The sequence below is a fragment of the Anser brachyrhynchus genome (genome assembly GCF_964034855.1).
Source record: "Anser brachyrhynchus genome assembly, chromosome: 4".
In the NCBI taxonomy this organism is placed as follows: Eukaryota; Metazoa; Chordata; class Aves; order Anseriformes; family Anatidae; genus Anser; species Anser brachyrhynchus.
Genome location: NC_137698.1, coordinates 35,876,961 through 35,898,298, shown reverse-complemented (window position 1 = coordinate 35,898,298; position 21,338 = coordinate 35,876,961). Strand labels below are relative to the sequence as shown.

Here is a 21,338-nt window from a genome sequence, read left to right as displayed (position 1 = left end):
CATTAAAAAGGTTTGATCAAATCCTCTTTATGCAATATATGTCACATTCAGTGAATACAAATTGATGACCCTGCCCTTTGCCCTGGCAAACTGTCTTTGTCTTCCACTATGAAATGGCTTATTTGAGCACAGTATTTTTTTTTAAATGTTACCTTAATTGCACATGGAGAGAACACAGACAGGTAAATGTTAATTAAAAAATGAATAGGGTTCTTTAAATGTTCCTGTCCACAATTTTAACTCACTCTCTCTCACATCACGAATATTATCTGTATAATCAAGAGCCAGAAAGGAACGTTATACAAGTAAAAAGAAATGACATAGCCTCAAATTATTTAATAATCCAGTGAAAACATAAATGCTCCTTTTTTTACTCAAAGCACAGATTATCTTTAAAGGGAATACAATAAACTCTTAAAAAAGTAAAAACTATTTTTAATAATTTACAATTCACAAGGCTGCTGTGACTGAAACAGACTGAGAAGCATCACTCCTTTTTGTTCAGCTCACTATGCAAATGGTTGCCAAACAGCTAGAGTAGCTTCTTTCACAGATTCTTCTACACTGTCAGTTAATCATCTTCCTATTTCATCTGTATCCAACCTTCATATACTAACAGAGGAGAAATAAAAGCATAAAAAGGAAGATATAAGTGCTCACCTACAAATTAACAAGGGACTTTGAGCACTGAGTTATTTGCATTATTTGTTTTACAGTAGCGTTAAATGGTTAGATGACCCAATGTGCAAAGAACTATATGTATTCTATTTATCAAGCAGTCTCTTCCCTCAGAAGTATATAACCTGTCTTATGAACACACGTTAAAAAATCCCAGAGGACAAAAAAGAAAGCCAAGAGACAGATAGATATATGAGGGGTTTTGTTTCTTTGTTTTGGTCTTCTTTTTCTTTTTTACTGGATTTCTAACAGAAATCCCTGAAGAGTCAAAGAAGTTACTAGTAATAGCAAGAAGTGAACAAGTGTGCCTATCTGTTCACCTGCTCCAGAATGGAATGGATTCAGCAGACATTTATATAGGAAGTTCAAGAACAAGGTATTGAGATCTAGCACAAGACAAGATTTTTCAAAGTGCACACCCAGTGCATCCAAAGCATTTAAAATTTGCAGCAAAGACCACTGATTAGGAGGAAGCGTTAAACACCTATTATTTTTGTGCTGACTGCCATTGCTTGAGCACTAAAAAGCTAAGAGCTGGCATTTAATAAAGGACTGGTTACAAGCAGGAGAAACAAAGAACACCGTGTTGACATGCATCTCACAGTTCATACTGACAATGACTAATACAGAAGACTGTTTATTCATCTTTCTGGGGGGAATTAGAGGATCTGACCATAAATAAATGAGGACTGAAGATTCCCCCACTTTGCTTTACCAAGCAGCAGATAGGATCAGTAAGAGGTCCCCTCTGGAGCAATGTAGTTCAAGCTCCACTGTTACAACGTTGGTACTCACACAGAGCATTTCTCCTGCTTTTTGCACAAAAGCCAGAAGAGTTCAGGCTCCACCTGATTTGTGTACTCTAACATTTTTTTCTGGACCCTTTTCTGTAATATCCCTGTCCCTCAGAATCATTACCAAGTCTGAATTTTACTGACAAATTGTGTCAGACGGGCATGACACCCATATCACAGATACTAAAAAATGCAACTGGAAGATTTTAAATAACTAAAAAGAGTAGTTTTAATAATATTAGGAGTGTTGTTTGTATTTATATACCCATTTTGTAATATTTCGTATCTCAACTCTTAACACTACTGAAAAATAAGTGGTTTAAAGTAGCATTATCTTAAAAATATTTGCAGATGTTCCATTCAAGCAAAAAGGGGTTGAAAGCAATATCATTTCTCCAGCTGAGAACACATTCATCCTAGTTGGGGAAAGAAAGAATGCTCTGTACATGATTTGTCATGCGGTCAGGAAGGGAATCCTGCAGAGCCATGAGAAGGACATTATCAGAAAGGCTGTGTAAGGGTATGTGAATGAGCATATAGCACTTCCACTTTTCTAACCACGCTCAGACCTCAAGACTGGAATGAAATATGAAGCTGGCCTGGTTCTTTCCTAGCTATGGCTCGGAGCACTTCAACACTTGACAAGAGAAACTTCAAAATTCACTAAAAAACAAACAAACAAAATCAACTACTACTTCAAACCTTTCTGTTTTCTAGCAAAACATTATTTAAAGAAACCCTGCACTTCTGCACCAGAGCAGCTTTTTCCATTGATTTTCACCAGGGCAGAAATTCTACCTTTTAAGTTTACACAAGGCACAGCTTCACTTTAGTCTCCTGTAGCAAAGCTGACTTAAATAGTAATCCTTAGCCTCTCTTCTTTTGGCCACAGTTAACCAGCTTCTCTTCTTCAGGCATACTCTGGAGACCATTTCTAAAAAGGATCACAGACATGATCCAAGTGGGGAAGATAAAAACCAAGGTTTTGTTTTTAAAGACAGTTCATTTCACAGTGCTGGTTTAAAACGTGGCCCAAGAAAGCAATGTATTGTCACCTCTTTTGCAGTGTGAGAGGAGGGGAAAGCAGGGTTATCACCTCTTAAACCGGTTCTGTCACCACAGAAGTCAGTGAGGAATTGCACCTCAGATTAAAAAAAATTATTTATATATCATATATGTTTATATATACCTACGTCCCATTTTACTAGATCACACTTCTTTTTTGAAAGGGCTCAACAGAGTTGGTGCCAAAATATCCTGACACGTGCTGGATAGGAACATTTGACACTGTGACACCTGCAGCCCCTGCCTCCATTTACTAAAAGAAACCTTAGAAACAGGGTAACTTGAAATGAACCTATAAATACATTTAGGAAAAGCTAAGGAAAAGTTATCCCTTATTTGAAGCATGTAGTATAATCCCACGTGACTGCAGCATCTGAAGCACCTTTGCTTGCTCTGCTGCTTTGATAAAGCAAGCAAGTAAGAAGCTTAGTGTGCTTCAAAGTTGCCAGGCATCAGCAATGAACTGTGAACAGCTGGGATGTCATCACTGAAATATATAAAACTCCCTAATGCCCATCTTGAATCACTTTGGAACCCATTTTCCTGCCCCCATTTTTTTTCCCAAACAAGATTGGTTCCCAAGTCACAGCATTTCTTTTAAAAGGTCACTTTTAGATGTTCTGATACCTTTTGTAGTTCTATCCACCTAGACAACCTATCAAAATTAATGCATTTCTAATGATCCCAAAATCACGTTGAAGTGACTCTGGTTTGATTTACTGCAGAAACTCTATCCAATGCATCCCACAACATACCCTTCAGCCAGCCATTTCAATTGCATCACTGTTCAGGGCTTTACAAAATGAAATCTGTACCACTGAAGTCTTCTGACCCCACAGAAAGATCTCACTGTGGCAGCTACCATACAGAGCACAAGTCTCTGACCTCGCAGTTTACAATTACACTGAGAAGCTTGAGAAAAAGGATATAACCTCAAGCTTGTTTCCTGAAAAGGCTGCCATATCTTATGTTATCTCATATGTTATACTGAAGTTAACTTTTAATCACTCCAAGGTTACAGTGAAAGGCTTGACAGCTCGCTAGAGAGAACACGAGACTTCAAGAAGTTATTTCTAGTAGGCGCGTTTACTAACTTTATTTGTGACTTATCTGGAGACACTTCTCTCTGTAACCCCCTGCCTGCTTTTCACAGCTAACTTTGCCCATTTGGACACATTTTCAGTCCCCCCTGAAAGGAAAACACACCTATTAATCCAGACCAAATAACTCAAGAGTATAAACCTCTAAAATAAATTTTCTTCCAGATATGTTCTCATACACAGCAACTCTCCCAGTGGTTCTGCAGTCCTCATTGATACACTTTTTTTTTTTTTTTTTTGCCTGTGCATTAGGCATGAGCATTAAGAAACCTTCAGCTCATACCCCACAGTGCCACCAGAACTATGCTGGCCAGCACAACCACAGTCCTCGCTGTGCTACAGAGAGGCCTGACACCAAGTGGATGGTGTGGCAACTGTGCGAACTGGGCACACCACTATAGAAGGGCTTCTCTCCAGTACAACAGCATTATTTTCCACTAGTTGTAGCATGGACTTTGAATTACAGAGAGGTGGAGGGACTGGAGAGAAAAGGCTGGAAATTAAGACATGGGCTGGGACCTGAAACCACCACCCAATTTGCAGCACACGGAGAGACTTGGGAACCAGCCAGCTTTGACAGGGCAGCTTCTTTAAGCAAGAGAAGTCAAAAACAATGCCAAAAAATATGCCCACTGAGCCAAGGGGGCACGAAAAGCTGCTTGGCATAGATCCAGGACTCCCACCAGCAGTGACAGAAGAACAAGGGGACTGAAGTCTGTGGTCTTCCACAGGCTGAAAGCCTTTAGTTACCATGCGAACAGAATTATGAAATAAATGTGAAGTACACAAATATATTTGTAAAATGCTAAGATCAAACTTAAGCCCTTAGGTTTTGTAGGACACAGAGATAAAGCAGCACAAAGTTATTCCCATGGTCTGATTACCCAAGCGTTGTCTTCAGCTGTAAATGAGTTCCAGAAGATGCCATTCCCTTTCCCCTTCCATCCAGCCTTTCACTTCTGCTCCCACAGCCTGGAATACCATTTTCTCGCTTGTCCGATTTATCATACTGTACTCTACTGACACAGTTAGGATGTAAACCAGAACGAAACACAAGAAAGCCACAACAGCCATAGAACAGGTTATTTCAATAGCCAGACCAGGTGCGTCCTCCAGCCCAGCCCCGCAGCTAGTTGCATTAGAACAGAAGACAGCACAGCAAGCTGCAAGGGATGTGCAGAATGAATGGCCCCACGGTGTGCTAAGGAGAAGGGGAAATTCGCATGTTCTCTTCTTTGGCTTCCCTGGATTTACAAGATGCTACAACTCCAATATCACTACAGGACTGTCAGCAGCAGGAACCAAAGCAATGAAAGGTTCCCCCAGCCCCCTCTTGCCCCACCCCCGAAGAGTAAGTGAAAGTGAAGAAAAAAAAATCTTCTAAACTGCCTCTTCCTCACAAGTGTTAAACTGATCTCTCAATTATTGATAGCTCACTTTCTCAAGTGACCGCCAAACTGGAAGCTGTCCAAATCTGTATTTATATTTAAAGATAACAACAGTCAATGAGAAGTATACTTACAGCCTTATTAAAAAAAAAAGTGAGCAGGACTTATGTCAAGCATCTTTGCAATCTAGCACTGGGAGTGGATTTGCTGTTTTCCACTATAATTAATCTAATTGAAAATTAGAAAAAGATTAAACCTACTCCTATTTAAAATTGGCAGCCTCACATTAAATTGTCATTTATACCAGTACATTAAGAGCAAAATGAAGCTTTTGTAAATGTTTTTGCTTAACATGGCAGTGACATATTCAGTGTGAAGTTCAGTTTTATCTTGTTATATGAAACAAATGTAACTTGTATAACATCACTCTAAATATTATATTGCTATGAAAAAGAACACGTGAATGTGCAGATTAGAATTCATAAATAAAAAACAGTGAAAAAATGATGGCTCCAGAAGTTAAATTAACTGAACAATAATTCTCTGTGGCTACACTTTAGCAGTTTCACCAGTCAGCCTATCAGCTGTGAATGCTGGGGGGAGAAAAGAGAGATATTGCATAAAGTGAAAATAAAAGTCTTCTCTTGTGAAAGTCGATACATCATCTTAAGCTAGAAAAAATGGTCCCTAAACATCCGTAACTAAAATCAGTAATTGTCATTAAAAGCTCTCATTATATAGAGTAAGCTTAATTAGAGCATCTTGCCCGCACAGGGTGCAGCACACAGAGGATGCTAGAAGGATTCATAAATTAGTGCCAAATCAGTCTCATTCCCATCTACCATGTAATCTGCTGTAAAAGAGAAAAATTGTATTTACACGCATTAAGGCAAAGCCCACTGGCCTCTACAAAATTAGCCTAAACACGAAATGCAGTTATTTGAGGGACTCCCTATTTCATTATGTGTCTTAGAAATAAAGGGATAAAGTTTGCCATCAATAACACTGAACATATCTGCTGAACCCCGCAGATTCCAGGGCATTAATAATTTAAACTCTTATGGGAATTTTGTCATGGTGGAGATAGGACTTGTCTGCAAACGGAGCTCAGGGGATGTTCAATATGATCTATTCTTGTATACACACACAATTGCTACATTTATCATGATGCAGAGGAAAAGAATGGCTCTTTCTTAAGGACTTCAGAAATGTTTTTTCTGTAATTTACACAATAAAATCTCTGAGTATTTCTAATAAAAAAAAATTCGGCTTCTAAAAAGATACTGTCATAAGAATTACACTGAAAAGGTTTTTTCTCTCCCCATCTCTATCACTCAAGCATGCACACCGGTGTTCAACACATTATAAAGCAGGATGAAAAGTCAGCAATCCAGCCTGCTGACAGCAGTGCTGTCTGTGTAAGACGTTACTGTAAGCACAGATAGTGTATGAGATTATGGCCTAAACAAATAAAACTGCATGTTTGCCTCAAATATTTATACTTTTAAATGCAAATCTAATAGCTCTGTATGTAAACCAGCCAGTTGTGCGCACAACTACTAGACCTCGGTGAAAAATCTCCTTTTGCGCTTGCCAATAGGAAGCACAGAAAGCACATATCCTCTTGAGACCCTTGTGCTGTTTGTGTAACACAGACTGAATTCAGGCTTTCGTGCAGTAGCTAATCCAGGGCAGCTCCAGGTATGGACACATTCATGCTGGAACAAGAGTTCCTGTGTTCTAATTTACCAGAACCATTTTTCATACCTGTGTTCTAGGATGGAAGTATGCTCAGAGTTCAAAACAATTAGGTAAGAAAAACCTTCCTTTTTACAAGCCAGTCCTAATTCTTACAATAGTTTTTGCGGGGGGGAAAAAAAAAACACAATTCTGTCCACACGCTTTTAACACACTCACAAGCACCCTCACTGTGCCAGACATACCCAATTCAATCTGTATCACAGCTCCTGCACAGCACAAGGACTGACACTCTATTGCAAAGCTGGGGCACTAGAGAAGCTAAAGAAGTACTTAAAAATGAAGGAAGTACCTCACAATATTTAACTTCCTAAATCTCCATTAAAAAAAAAAAAGCCATTTCTATCAATGAATTTTTAAGCGATAAGAAAAAGAACCTTAATAGCACAAGGCACGCCTCAGCATCTCAGTCCTTCTGCTAGTTAGGTTTTCACCATGATTTTAAAATAGTCCCTGCAAAACCTGGAGAATAGTGTCCAAAGGCTTTACAAGATTACTGCCTGATTATCTATAAAAACCAAACTCCCTGTGAGTTCAGTTCAAGAACTTGATCATATAATTTCATAGAACAATTATTTTTCTATTGGGATATTCGTAAGAGAATCGGTCTGGAAAATCTAATTCCAAAGTTTATCACTATAGCAGCTTCTGTTTGAAGTTAGCACCCTGAAGAGCTATGTTCCTGTCTCAGATTAAACGTGCTGTGTTAGTGTTGGCTCTCCAATGATCACTTGACCGAGGCCTCTGCATTTCTGACGACGAGGAGGAGCCACAGGAGGGAGAATAACAGACAGGCAGAGGATGCGTGGCAATTGCGCAGAGGGAAGGCTGGGACAGCTGCGGTGTGTGTGCCCCTTCCTGGAACAGGAGCTGCCAGACAGGGGATGCCTCAGGGTAACCCCAAGGCCTGACCCAGACCTTGCTGTTCGTCCTTCTGCGCCAAAGCCACCGCAATCCAAGCACTCCCCAGAGATCTGCCAACCCTGCACCTCCCATACATCATCTTAACTTAAACCTACCATGCTCCAGGCCCCTCCTGTCCCCAAACCCTTTTCTGTCACAAACCTCTTTTAAACTGCTTGGACACATCGGTGCTCAACTGAACTCTGATGGCTGATGGATCTGCCTCTTGCTCACTCTCCAAAGAGGAAGAAACTCCTTCCTCTGACAGGGCTTTAAGAAATCCATGCACCAGGTGTATATACCCTAAAATTTACCTGGGCAACCTATGAGCAAAGACAGTGACTACCAGAGGTCAAAATATATGCCTAAAAGAAGTCTTAATCTTTATCACCCTAATTTAAGGTGCTCAAACTGCATTTGTAAAATGTTAAGGCAGTAGTGGGTTTTTCCCCCCATCAGTGATGGCCTTTTCTGCCCATAAAAGAAAGCATAGCAATTGGAAGAGGCTGTAGAGGGGTTTAAGGGCCTTTAAAACAATTGCAACAGCAAACACTGGGCTTGAGATGTTCTCAGTACAAGCTCAGCTGCCACGGGAGCTGTGCTGTCATCTGAATTGCCTTAACAACTTTAATTCTGACAGTTAAAAAAGATCAGATTGGAAAATAAAATAAAAAGAACCAACAAATGCTTTGCAAGCATTTATGATGCAATAATTATGCCGCAGCTTGTGGTAGTAGGACTCTGATGATCTATTTTTCCAAATGGCTTTGGAGTGATGTATCCCATTTTGACAGGCCTTTGTGAATGAGGGCAGCATCAGCCCCCCATTAACTATTTGCTTTAGGGTAAGCAAATTGAGAAACTAATGATGAAACTGTGTTTTAGTTTTCTGACTTGAATACATAAACCAATTGGTTATATTTTGGAACTGGAAGACAAAACAGCTAGGACCCAAGGCACACAGGCCAGTTTTGCTGGCAAGCCTGCACTAAAATTAAGAAGGGACCAAAAAAAAAAAAGGAAAAAAAAAGAAAAAAAGAGCAGTAAAACCATACTTGCATTTTAATTGACTGAGTAAACTAAGCAATATAGCCATACTCTAAATGTTAAGCTTCATCTACATTTTATTATTTTACATGCTACTTGTGTTTCAGTGATGCTCTTAGCTTATCTTTTAACTATCTACTACAAATATGGAAAGCAATAGTAACAAATGCATTTTACCCATTATTTCACACAAAATTTCTTTGTTAGGGACACCACAGTCTATAAAATGAATTATCGATACACTTTTGCTCTGCTTTAATTGGCTTGCAAACTAAGAATGAAAGATGGACAGAAGCTGGTCCTCAGAGTTTATGACCAGAAAAATCTTACTGAAACACTACATACAAATTAACACTAGAGTAAAGTAAGCATCATTACTTTGCTAACTGCTTCATTATAGTGCATTATCTGGATTATGAAAGCACACAGTAGTCTTTCTGGGAACTTTACAGGACTTGATATAATTTTGCACCCAGTTCTGCAGCACAGCAAAAGATACAATGACTGCCATTGAAGGAACAAAACCGTGCATCTCTACGTACCAGTTCATAGAAACTGTAGAGAAACAGAGTTTAGTCCAGGTGCCTGTGGGCAGACTGAACAGGTAGTGAGAATGACTGAACATCTGGGATTTATTCATTGCTCTTATGGAAAAAGTAGATAAATACAAGACATTTATAAACATTTATAGCCTTTTCGAACTTCAGATGACTGGTTTGCCAGCTGGGTGCTGTCTACCTAGAAGGAAGCATTGGACAGACACTTGGATACGTTCCACCCTTTACAACCAACTTTTCTCAGCCATAGACAGGATATTTACAGACTCACAGACCAGCTCTTCCAGTCTGAGCAGAACTGCTGCCAATGCAACTATCACACCCTGTGGGCTGATGGACAAAACAATATTGTCTTAAAAAAAAAAACAACATTAATTTAGAATTAGCAGATCCAGGAACTACCTACTAACAAAAATACTGCAAAAGTTGTCCATTTCTTGTAGTCATTCGAGGTGATGGAGGCCTGCTCTACGCCCCTGTTATTGCCTCCCCCGATGGTCAGACGCTACCCAGGCTGTTGCAGAGATCCTACCTCTCTCTTCTCCTGTGACAGTCACAAGTGAGAAGAAAATGGACTGTCCCTTATGCTAAGCAAGGGCCTCAGCCCTGTTCCTCTTTCAGAGTTAAAATCTCTCAATCCACTTCCAATTCTACTTACTGAGAATTAGATCTCCTACAGATTGATTACTAGCTCCAGGCACCTGATAAGTCATGACAAAATTAAATTCACAGGCTAGTACAGTTTATTAGCAGGTCACTGAGTTACTCGAAGAAAAAACCCTCACCCCTCTCTGAATGCCGTCCTACCAAAACCCTAACAAGCTTTACACCAATAAGGCACCTATATATCATGAGCAATACTGACCACACAAAGCCTGGGAAGTGCAGTAAAGAATGACCTGTAAATTAACACCTTACACCACTTTCACAGAAGTGTTCTTAAGGATCAAGTGAAATTAAATTTCCCAGTGTCCGTGGATTTGTACAGCAACACTACTAACGTTGTCTTCCCCTTCACTCACACAAATTGTCCTAACCCACAATTGTGTGCTTGCATCGTATGTTCCTGTAAAACACCTAACTGGCAAATAAACTAACACTGCAAATATATCTAGCTCCATTATATACTCCCTTTCCACAGGGAAACTTATACAGCAAAGCAAATTCTGTTAGCTGTTCAACATGTACAGTTAAAGGAGTTACAAGGAAAAAAAATCTTAAATGCACAAGGACCTTCTCCCTAACTGCTGCACTGTTTCACACAATAAGATTAATAATTTAACTATCTGCAACTTCATATGTGCAGGGCACTGCAAGCAGACCAGTGGCATTTTCACTTCAAATTTATATAGCCTTTAGTCAGTACACTTCATCTGCATTTCTAACACCTGCTTCAGTTGGCTGTGAAGTGCAATGTTATCTTTAAAATCTTCTTTCATCTTCGTACTGTCCATCTAACAAAAAAATATATGATGGGGGATAATTATTTGACTTTAAAAAGGATATGAAACTTTTCACGTTTTTTGATCATTTCTTGAAAGACATGCTCATATATTTGACGTTCCATTTTATTAAAAGGTAGGATTAAAAAAAAAGAAAACTGGCTTTCATATTATTCATGTTATCTAATCCTACGTAATATATTTCTCTTTTGAATAGTTAGCGTTCACTTTCTAGACAGCACTAAAAATGCGGGATATTAACCACACCACAATTAAGCAGCGAGGCACGACAAGGCGTGCATTTTCAGGGCATTAGCACATGCCTTAAATGCACCAGGAGGAAGAAGTTAGAATGACTTTTCCACTGAGGTAGGCATCAACACCAGCACCTGTGGCATATCACAGTGCAAAGTGATACATGAAGAGGATACAGAGGGGTGAAATGACATGCAGCATTCATCCAGTGGGTTTATGTTGGGCATAAAAGCTGTTCCCACTCAAACACAGATGCATGGTCTCAGTCAAGATAAATACTAGCAGAAAAAAGGTATTCAATGGAAGTGTTCATTGCTGAGCTTTCAAGACATTGGTTGAGAAACAGAAGATAGTACACAGCACAGTTCATAAAAACAGAAACAACATCCCATCTTCATGTATTAACATAGAAAAATTTCTATTTGACGTGGGGCGGTCACCACATTTGGATACAAGTAAAAAGAAAGTATTGTTTTTATGGGAAGTAAAAAATGTCAAATTTTCAAATGGTTAACACTGTCAGAGCTCACACATCGCTTTTCAGTGCAACCCTGTTTTGTATGACTTACTCAATTTTCAGACGATCAAGTTGGATGATCATCTAGGCTGTCCTTTCCCTTTGACCAAGATGGTACCTTCAGAAAATTTTATAGAAAAGAAATTTTGTGGTACAATCTTTTTAACAAATTAACAATTTACTTACCATTACAGGAAAGTAAACAGAGGGTGTGTGGGTGGAGAATTAGAATAAAGTCTGAAGATGCTATGAGGTGGAAAGGAGCCAAATTTGCTCACATTTCATCCCAGAAAGGTGATAAACTCTATGAGCAGACCTAAGTCTCAAGGGAGGTGAAGGAGCAATCTCCAGGACAGTACGTACCCTCCCCTTGCCTTTTTTTTTTAAAAAAAAAAGTTAAAATGAAAAATTAATTCTACTGACAGAACATTGTTAAAAGAAGCCAGGTAATGACAGACCTTTAATACAAATATTTCTCCCCCTCTTTCACAATAACTGTCATTCCCAAATCTGTACCGTTAAGGATGAAAGCTGTAAGTTGTTTTGAAAGTTTGAAAGAGCTTAAGTATAAATAATAATGAAAGAAGCCTCTCCACAACGTGAGCACAGCCATTCAAAAAAATTCATGAACTACTGCTGTCTCATACCGAAGGGTCACAATGGTTTTCCCAAACTGCTTTTTTTAAAAGGTCAGTAATAAATAACAAACACAAATTTCCAAAGGATCCAGCTTTATGATAACCATGCCTTCCTTGCTTAAAATTTTGTGAAAGCTTTTGACTTAGCCTCCAGCACTTCCAATAAGACACTATTTGTCACCGTGAGAGCAAGAAGAATGGTTTCCAGCCAGTCAGTGTAGAGCAACAGTGACGTCCCTCTTGTTCATACCCCATGCAGCTGAGTACTGCCAACCCATGGACTGCAGAGCCTTAAACAGGCACTGCTAGGCCAAACAAAAAAAAACACCACAAAGAAAAAAGAAAATCAACCAAAAAAAAAAAAGCCCACCACCCAGATCCAGCCAGAGCTCTAATCTGGGCCAAAAATCAATAGGCTCAATAAATAAATGTGTTTGGGATTTTTTTTTTCCTCCCCCCAAAGAATCAACTTAAGGTAAAAGAAGGTCCACATACAATGATACAGCACTGCCATTGTTGATCGTAAGTGGATGTCATGAAACATGCATACTGCTTTCTAGGAGTCAACTCTTGCCAGTTGCTGAATCCACATCTGGTGGATACAGAAGGAGAAAGAGCTCCATGCTGCATTACTGATTACTGCATCCATGTAGGTGATTCTGCAAAACACTATGTTAGAACAAAAACAGATGCAAGAAATGAGTCCTCTGTGCAGTGTTATCAGTTCCAAATGCTGGTGAAGTAGCAAAAGACAGGCATTTAAATACTTCTGTTCCAAATTAAGGAGTGATTCCTCTCTACCCATCCCTGCTTCCCCAATACAGACACTCTTCTTGTGCAAGAGATTAACAGCTGCAGTACACAGGAAGGATCACTGCTCCTTTTCAATCAGAAGCCAAAATTTCTGGGGAGCACATTAACAGTAGATCCTAAAAAAAAATTCATTTTCTTTTGATGAATTTTTTAAACAGGATGGGGGAAATTATATATTTTGTGCATTTCCAAATCTTTCTGCAGGGAACATTTACCCTTCAATCAGGCGAAATGACTACATGCTTATATACAACCACAGCCCTAGAGGAATGCAGTTTTGCTTCTTCTAGTACTAAATGATGCTACAGAAAGAGCAAAATAAAAAACAAATTGTCCTTCATACAGCCTCCTTTCTCAACTTCTCCTTCATGCACCAACCTAAGGTAAAGAACCAAAAAATTTAAACATCTGGTTCCCAGAGACACAACCACTTACTTGCAAGAAGTTTAAATCTTATTTTGCAAATAAACTGTTTAAATTTTTGTGTAAATTTTCACCTTTTTAAACAAAGTATGCAAACAGTTCTCCAAATATTTGTTGGAAACTTCACAGGGCAGCTTATCAACGCAATATTTTTTTTTTTTAACTATCTTTGAATAAGTGATATGAATGACGTCATCCCATGATACAAACTTCAGCGACCTGACTAAAAGTTGAACATCTTGATCTTAAATTTGTAACAGAACTACTGATATTTCATCCTGTTAATTTTATTTTCTTTCTCTTGGAGTAGAAAGACAGGAAGTCCTGAAAAAACAAAAGCCAAGAAGCATCACAAACTAGTATCAGGACCTTTTCAACGTGATGACCTGCACACAAACTCCACCTCAGTGCAATCGTTTTGTCAAATCCTGGGCACTAAGAAAAAGTAGGCAGAACTAGAAAAAAAAATCTCCAAACATTCTTTTGACAAAAATGGTGCATTTTTACTCTGAAGAGGATAATGATGAATTCTACAAATTATGACAAAAGTAATCTTAGACAACAAACTGATTTTATGCTAGGACTGTGTATAGGCACAGACGTGATTTACATACTAATCCAACAAATCGCCTGATTATATAACAATATTAAACACATACGTCTCCTCCTCCAGATGTTCCCCAAATGATAGTTACCAAAGATGCATATTCTCATGACTGTTATTCATTAGCATTCATTTAAAATGAAATCAAGCTTTTTATGTTTCCAGTATTCAATTTCCATTAACAAGAGAGAAAATTGCACCATAGTCAGTCCGAGGGCACTTTCATCTCCAGTTTCAATGCACTATGTGATCAGAAGAAATATGCCAGATCATAAAATATAAGGTACTTTGAATGCTCAGTTTTAGCTCCTGAAACTTCACACCCTTTACTTTGCAATTCATAAATGACAACTGGACTGGAAGAATAAAGCAGCCTGAACTCTCCTGCTATCTTTCTGATTTACAACTAGCAGCCTGAGGTCTGCCTCTGAAATTTCTCCAGCAACTTCCACTTTTACTGCTTGTTTTACTAACTCAAGAAATGCTACTACACAAATACCCTCCACTACTTCTTTCCCTGAGAGCCTGTTTATCTATAAAACTGGCAAAGATTTTTTTTTTTTTTTGGGGGGGGGGGGGGGGGGGGGGGCAAAGGGGAAATAATATGACAGGGAATCAATGTGCTGTCTCAAAACCAGTCACTAAGTTCCACGTCAAGGTAGAGCACTAGATGGTGATGCTGACCAAAAACGTAGGTGCAAGAAAAAAATCCTGCCCACTGTTGTTTATCGTGAGAAAGAGGAAAAAATGGAATGCACAAATCTGTTTATCTTTCAAAAAGATGGTGGTTAATTACTTTTGGGCTGCAAAGAGAATGCAAAGAGATATTTAATTCTTGCTACCTTTAAATAACCCTTTTTTGGAAGAATTGGGTGCTTGAGTCCCTTAAGACCAACGGAGATGAATTAATTAAATGTTCAGTACCAAAAGCTAATGGGAAAACTAAGAAAGCACTAAGAGTAGCGATAGCCCACGCCATTTATAAACAGTTGACGGCTAATAGATTCATTTTTTCTTACTACATAGATTTCAATGCATTTTCCTTTTAGCCATTGAAAAAAAAAATACAGGGACTAATCACTGGTCTTCTAGAAGATACTCTTTTTTGAAGGCTTAATAGTACATTTTCTTTCCTCCTGGTTACTGTTACCTGCCCCTCCTCTCCATGACTTTTCAAAGATAACCAAACGCAGGGCTGTTGTTTTTGAACTGGTTCTCAGATAGTCTGTGCCAGCCAGCTGTGTAAATCCCTACTGACTTCACTGGTCTTTTCAAATAGACTGTCAAACACACCACACATCACCTAGACATTAATACTCAGATTTCCAGTTATTCCTCTACATGATTTCTCTCAGTCCCTTGACAGTAGGATCTAATTTGCTTCTACTTAACTTTCTGACCATCATATCCTTATACTTACTTTTTTATTTTAAAGGAGCTCAGTGTTGCTCATAGGAAGAGATATTTTTTTTTGTAAACAGTTCTGACTGTTTCTGCTGCCCATTCTGTCATCTCTGCTTTTGGAGAGAGAGAGTATACTGGGATTGGTGCACATGGCTAGCCATCCCCGCAGTAGTCATGTGCATCCAGGGCCCTTAAGCCCACACTAACCAGTTAACAGGTCTCTATCACAGCAAGCTTTGTTACTCTGCCTTGCTTGTACCAGAAAGAGTATATGCTAACTCAAGCCTAAGGATTAAACTAAGCATGCTGTACACTGAAAGAACAAGTACACAATAAGAGTGAAGACCTACGTGTTTTAAAATGCTACTTGGTAGGCCTGGAAAGAGCTGACGATGTCCAAATTTACACTGAGATTTCAGATCAAGCTAGCAGAAATCCAAATGAGGATGCTAAATAACAAGAGAAAGTTACAGTAAGACAACGTAAGTGGGCTCCCAATTCCATGGAATCCAAACTCTCCCTGCCTGGTACAGAATACCTGGCCCAACGACTCACTGCTGCTGAGATCTGCCATCTCCTTCCACTCATGCAAAAACCCATCCTTCAAGGCTGAGGTGGATTCCCAAGTGGCTGATTAACTGGGAGAACTTGCTCAGGATTTTTGAGAATTCAGACCAGCAGCTCCACTGCACTGTTTCACAAAAGGAAGAGGAGACAACTAGGAGACAACTTCTGAAAGGGCGGTGGCACAACATAAAGCTGCTCCGCTTTGCAATTAAACACTACTGAATCCAGAATTCAGCACCTCTTGTGTACAGAATTTCTTGGCAAGGTTTTCTTGTAAACAGCTAACACAGTAAAAAGGGAATCCCAGAAGACTGCTCTGCCCCCTTCTCATACTGCAAAGACACAAGTAAAAGGGAACGAAGGGGTATACATTTACCTGATTTTAGAAAAATATTTACAATGTTCATGATAGAAATCATTAAGCCAGGTAAGGTTATTCATTCCAGAAGTAACTGAGATGAAAAAATATTAAAAAACAAAAACAAAACTAAACCATTCAATGTCCATTAAGGTAAAATAAATAAATTCAGCCAATTGGTTATTTCCATATGGGTGGATTTCTTTAAATAGTAATGAAATCATTGCTAAAAAATCCATTGTTATTAAAATAAAAAAAGTTGGCTCAGCCTACCAAAATTAGATTTGTAAGTTGCTGGTCATTCCCATAATTAAATCTGTGTCACAAATTTGCAAGAAAAATGGACACTATGACTAATGCATTTACTTGCTGCACTAGTGCTGTCAGGCTGTGTAAATCATTATGCCTGCTAAAACAGAGTAGATAAGAATTCCATACATTTTCATTAACCGACTAGGCTTTGTGTATGTGTGAGAAGCTAACTTCTATACTCCCTTCCAGATTTAGCTTTCATTTGAAAGACAATGTACATAAAAACACTAATCTTGGTTCGATTAGCCAAATTACTGCTCCAGAAATGAAATGTTTGAGTTTTTTGAACAATATGAACCATCTCTGTCTCCTTAGAATGATGTCAGATAAAACAAGAAAGCCATACATACATACATATTTAATTTGGACAAAGGAGATTAATGAAATGAAACACACCTGGAATGGGTTCCTTCCTTCAGGCTGACTGATGTATCCTGGACAATGAACTTACGGTACTGCCTAGGTTTCAATACAGAAAGCGAAGCTAATCCACAACAGCATCATAAGAAGTCTCAACCAACATTCACTCATTCTTTCATTTTTGGGTGTCCTTAGCTCTGTTTTTTTCAGGAGTGCAACCAGATCAGAGCCCTCTAAATCCCCTCTTCTCTGCTTGATTTCCTGTCACCACAGACCTTCAGATTTTGGTTACAGTTCTTTGTTTAAGATGAAGCTGATGGTTGTTCTTTTCATACGCAACGTTCATAATCCCAAGGTGCCAAAGAATCAGAACATTCACTCATATCACAAGCTGGATATTGTTACAAGTTTCTAACCCACTGTCTCAAGTAGAAAGTAGATTAATGAGACAGAAAGAGGTAAGACAACAGACTTTCTGGTCTAGCACTGCAGAACATTTCATGAAGACATCGTCTTCAAGGTTTTCAGCCCTCTCCTTCTCCCATGCAGATGGCATATATCCCCTTAATTTGAGCTTAGCTCTCAAACTGAGCATGCAGCTCCACTTCAGTGCAAGAACAGCCTCTATGACAGGCTGTGCCTTGGTGAACTTAAAGCTAAAGAAGCTGAGACATCCTGGTAAACAAAGCGGAACAATCACCAGCACAGCATGTTTTGCAGCATTGCTCTGTGCTTTGGACTTTAACCAGCGTTATTTTTCTGTGGCAGCACAACTTCTAGAAGCAGAATATAAATGCTTAGGAATTGTGGTAACGCATACAGTGGTAAAAATCTCAGCAAACCCATACTGAACATCCCAATCCATCTTTAGGTGCAAAAGTATCCTCGCCGGTAAGTGGAAGCAGCTATCTCAGTGCTTTTCAACTCAAGCAGACCCTGCCGTGCATTTGTATGCTTTACAGAAGCACCCCTACTGATAACAAACCACCCAGTATTAGTAAAACACTATCAAGATTTTATTAAAACCCCATTAAGAGGAAAAACTGAAATCACTTATTAAGTTCCACAATTATTGTAAACCAAACTGTTTAAGTGAGGGAAGGAGATAATGATATTAACTACCCAACTCAGAGCAATCCTCTGTGGTATGATTTTAAATATTCTCTTGGCTGAAATTTATGTAAATTGAATTCATCTATCGTTAGTTATTACCAGTCTAGCTATATAAAAACACTTTTCTGTAACAATTAGTTCTTTAAAATCCTGTGTTTTAATTAGACCTGGGACATTATTAAATTAAGTGTAAATATGTACAATCTCATTCCATGCATTCTTTTGCTGGCATATTTACAGGAATATAGGTTTCAGAGGAGTTTAAAAGGAATTACTTTGCTGTTGTTTGGTAGTTTATTTTCAATCTCCTTACCAGTGAAAACACCTCTGAGTACTTAATCTAAGAATATTCAGCCCATCAAGACATATTTGGTGGCTGAACATTTTGCACATCACAACATGTTCTTTTACATCCAAATAAGCTCATCTCAGTACCACTAACATTAAGGTGAGACTTTTCCTGCAGACATTTTGTTCCACAGTTTATTTTCATTTAACTTCTCAGGGACCATTTACCAGTCAAAAAAAAAAAAAAGAAGAAGAAGAAGAAAGCATAGCACATCTTTCTGCCCTTTTCAATCGGTTTGCTTTACACTATCACACACAGGCGCTGGCCCCACAGAGCACAGCCTGAGAACAGAGAGCAACGTACTGTCCTCCTGGCTTTGTCAGGGCTACATGCAAGAGCAGCAACCTGCCCATGTGCTTCAGATTGCAAGATTTGGAAAGGAAGAAAGAATGCAATCTTGCCGATGGTCAGATCCTCCCAAACTAGCTCTAGGACATGTCTATGGCTATGGTCACAAAGATACTTTAATGCACGTAAGCCTATGCACAGACAACGTATCAGGCACTAATAAGAAAAATGCAAATGCAATTTACGTTCATTACGAAGCAAAGATGTATGAAGAAGTAGGATCTCCAACTATAGCCAGCTGAGCCTCTAAGCTAGACACTGATATAAACTGATGGATTTCCAAAAATACTGCTTGGAACTTCTACCTCTCAGTAATATGCCACTTACTTTCATATTTTACAGAAGCGCTTTCACTTCAAACAAGTTGATATATGTTTGATGCTCCTCAGGTTGTTTATGGAAAGCTTACAAAATAAGTAATTGATCAGATCTAGTGAACGTTCAGGATCACTCAGTTAAAGGCCATGTAGACTACAGCACTGTAAAAACTGTGAACAACTCTAGCAACTTATTACAGTCCCTGTCCTACTACCTATTGCTCCTGCATTTTCAGTCACATTTCACCCTATCATTATCATAAATGGAAAAGTTTGTCAAAGGAAAGCTTTAAGTAAACATATTTGTGATTTGTTTTCTGTCCTATATACATATTACCCTACACAATCATGCTTTCAAATTAGGATACCACAGTAGCTGTCTAAATGTTTATATATATTTGTGACTCAATAGTGGCCACTTTCTTTAATTTTATTTTAAAAATCAGTAAATAGAGAAAAATAGCTGGTACTATGGCTTAATTTTAGCTAATCTTTAGTATATTTGAAAAAGGCTTTCCAGGGAATTATTTAAATAAGAAGGTCTACAACAATGCTACTCCAAGATTTCAAAAATATATACCTAAAGCCAATAAAATATAAAATATATGTACATTGTGAAATATATGTATTGTATATCAATAAATACATGGAACTTTCCAGTGACCAAATTAAGAAAACAAAGATCAAAATCAGGAATATTGCATGAACCCACAAACTACCTCAGCTTCTGAAACTGACATTTCTTCAAAGACTTACAAACAGGTTCTAGAAATTAAAATATGTATATGTTACTTGACTAGGATCCATCATTGCAGTCAGATGCTCTGGGGCCTAAATTCTTATTTGAAGTCAAAAGCCATTCTCCTAATGACAGCTGAACTGAAGCCTTTGGGTATTCCAGGAAACCTCCTGAACTGAAAGCTAGGGACAGCAGAGAAACCAGAGCTTGTGCCAAGCAACAAGACAAAATGCCATGCACACACAAAGACTTGGAAGTCACATTAAAACTGGGATTCTGCAATCGGAAGCAGAAAGTACTTTCTTCTAGAGGACACGATAGGAGACAAAAAGGAGCAAGTATTTGGGGACTGATACTTTGAAAACATGAATGGCCATCCATACCCACAGAACTTGTTTCTATCCTCCTAACTGTAAACTATTCCCTAAAAAAACAAACAAAGAAAAACAAACAAACAAAAAACCACACAGCAGCACAGTGCACAACTTCACAATGCCAGGCACCTTACTCTCTTGGTGGTATATCTTTACACACCTAAACTTCCCAACTCCAGCTTTTCCTAATAAAAATACACATAAAGTGAGTTATTTTGCACCTGCAGTTTTCATTTTAATTTCCTAATCTGAATTGTTTGTCATTCATTCATTTTATATGTCATCATCCTCTTTCTGGAGACGTAAAATTCAAATCACAAATGCACACTTTTAAACATGCACAGATTTTAGTAAATATGAGCAAATTCAATTATTATCTGCTCAAGTAAATCAGTCACAGTAGCTTGCCTACGTATAAAATAATTAGTATTTAATCCTTAATGTCTCCCTAACAATCAAATAAATCTATTCTTCTTTTCTTCACAAATATACCTATTTAGTGCTCTTAACAGCGTGCCATCTGAATCTTGGCAGACCACCAGGCCCACAGATACTGTTTTAGCTTTTCACAGAAACAGCTGTATTTCCAGCGGGATTGATTGCTTTCCCATATCTAGCTATTTTAGTGTGCTCCTCAGAGACACGGAGTGGCTTCACTGACAGTGAAATATGCTAAACAAATGACATGTCACTGAGTAAATTAGCATCTACTCTCTGATCAGCTGGGTCATGTTTTCTTTTCAAAATCCACGGCCTCCTGATAGAAAATAATGAGTATTTGATGGGCCTTATTAGAAAAATCAATATATTGATGCCCATGTCTGAAACATCTGCATAATAATAGATTCTGTTAACCCATTAAGGAGAAAATTAAGATGTGTTTACACGTTATTAATTTACCATGATTAGTGGCAATTTATTCACTACTTTTCTCAAGAGTTTAACAAAAAGAAACTGTAATATCTGTATTTAATGACATGGTGAACTAAATTGAAAGACGATTCAAATTTCTGCCACACGAATAGCACAATTCCATCAACACCAGGGTTAAAAACACAAACATACCAATGGCATTGTTTTAAATAAGATTATTAAGGCACTTATAAATACAGCAT

General features: G+C 38.4%; 1 protein-coding gene and 1 long non-coding RNA gene across 17 annotated transcripts in view; both read right to left on the bottom strand.

Annotated features, from left to right (window-relative positions):
- SLC10A7 (solute carrier family 10 member 7) overlaps positions 1 to 21,338 on the bottom strand; it is a 151,915-nt gene that overhangs the window by 81,454 nt on the left and 49,123 nt on the right. The gene's annotated exons all lie outside the window — the stretch shown is intronic.
- Positions 360 to 21,337, bottom strand: LOC308193725. The gene is made up of 2 exons (XR_013949878.1): positions 12,638 to 21,337; positions 360 to 11,622 (listed from the first exon to the last, which is right to left on the bottom strand). It is a non-coding gene; the product is annotated as an uncharacterized lncRNA (long non-coding RNA).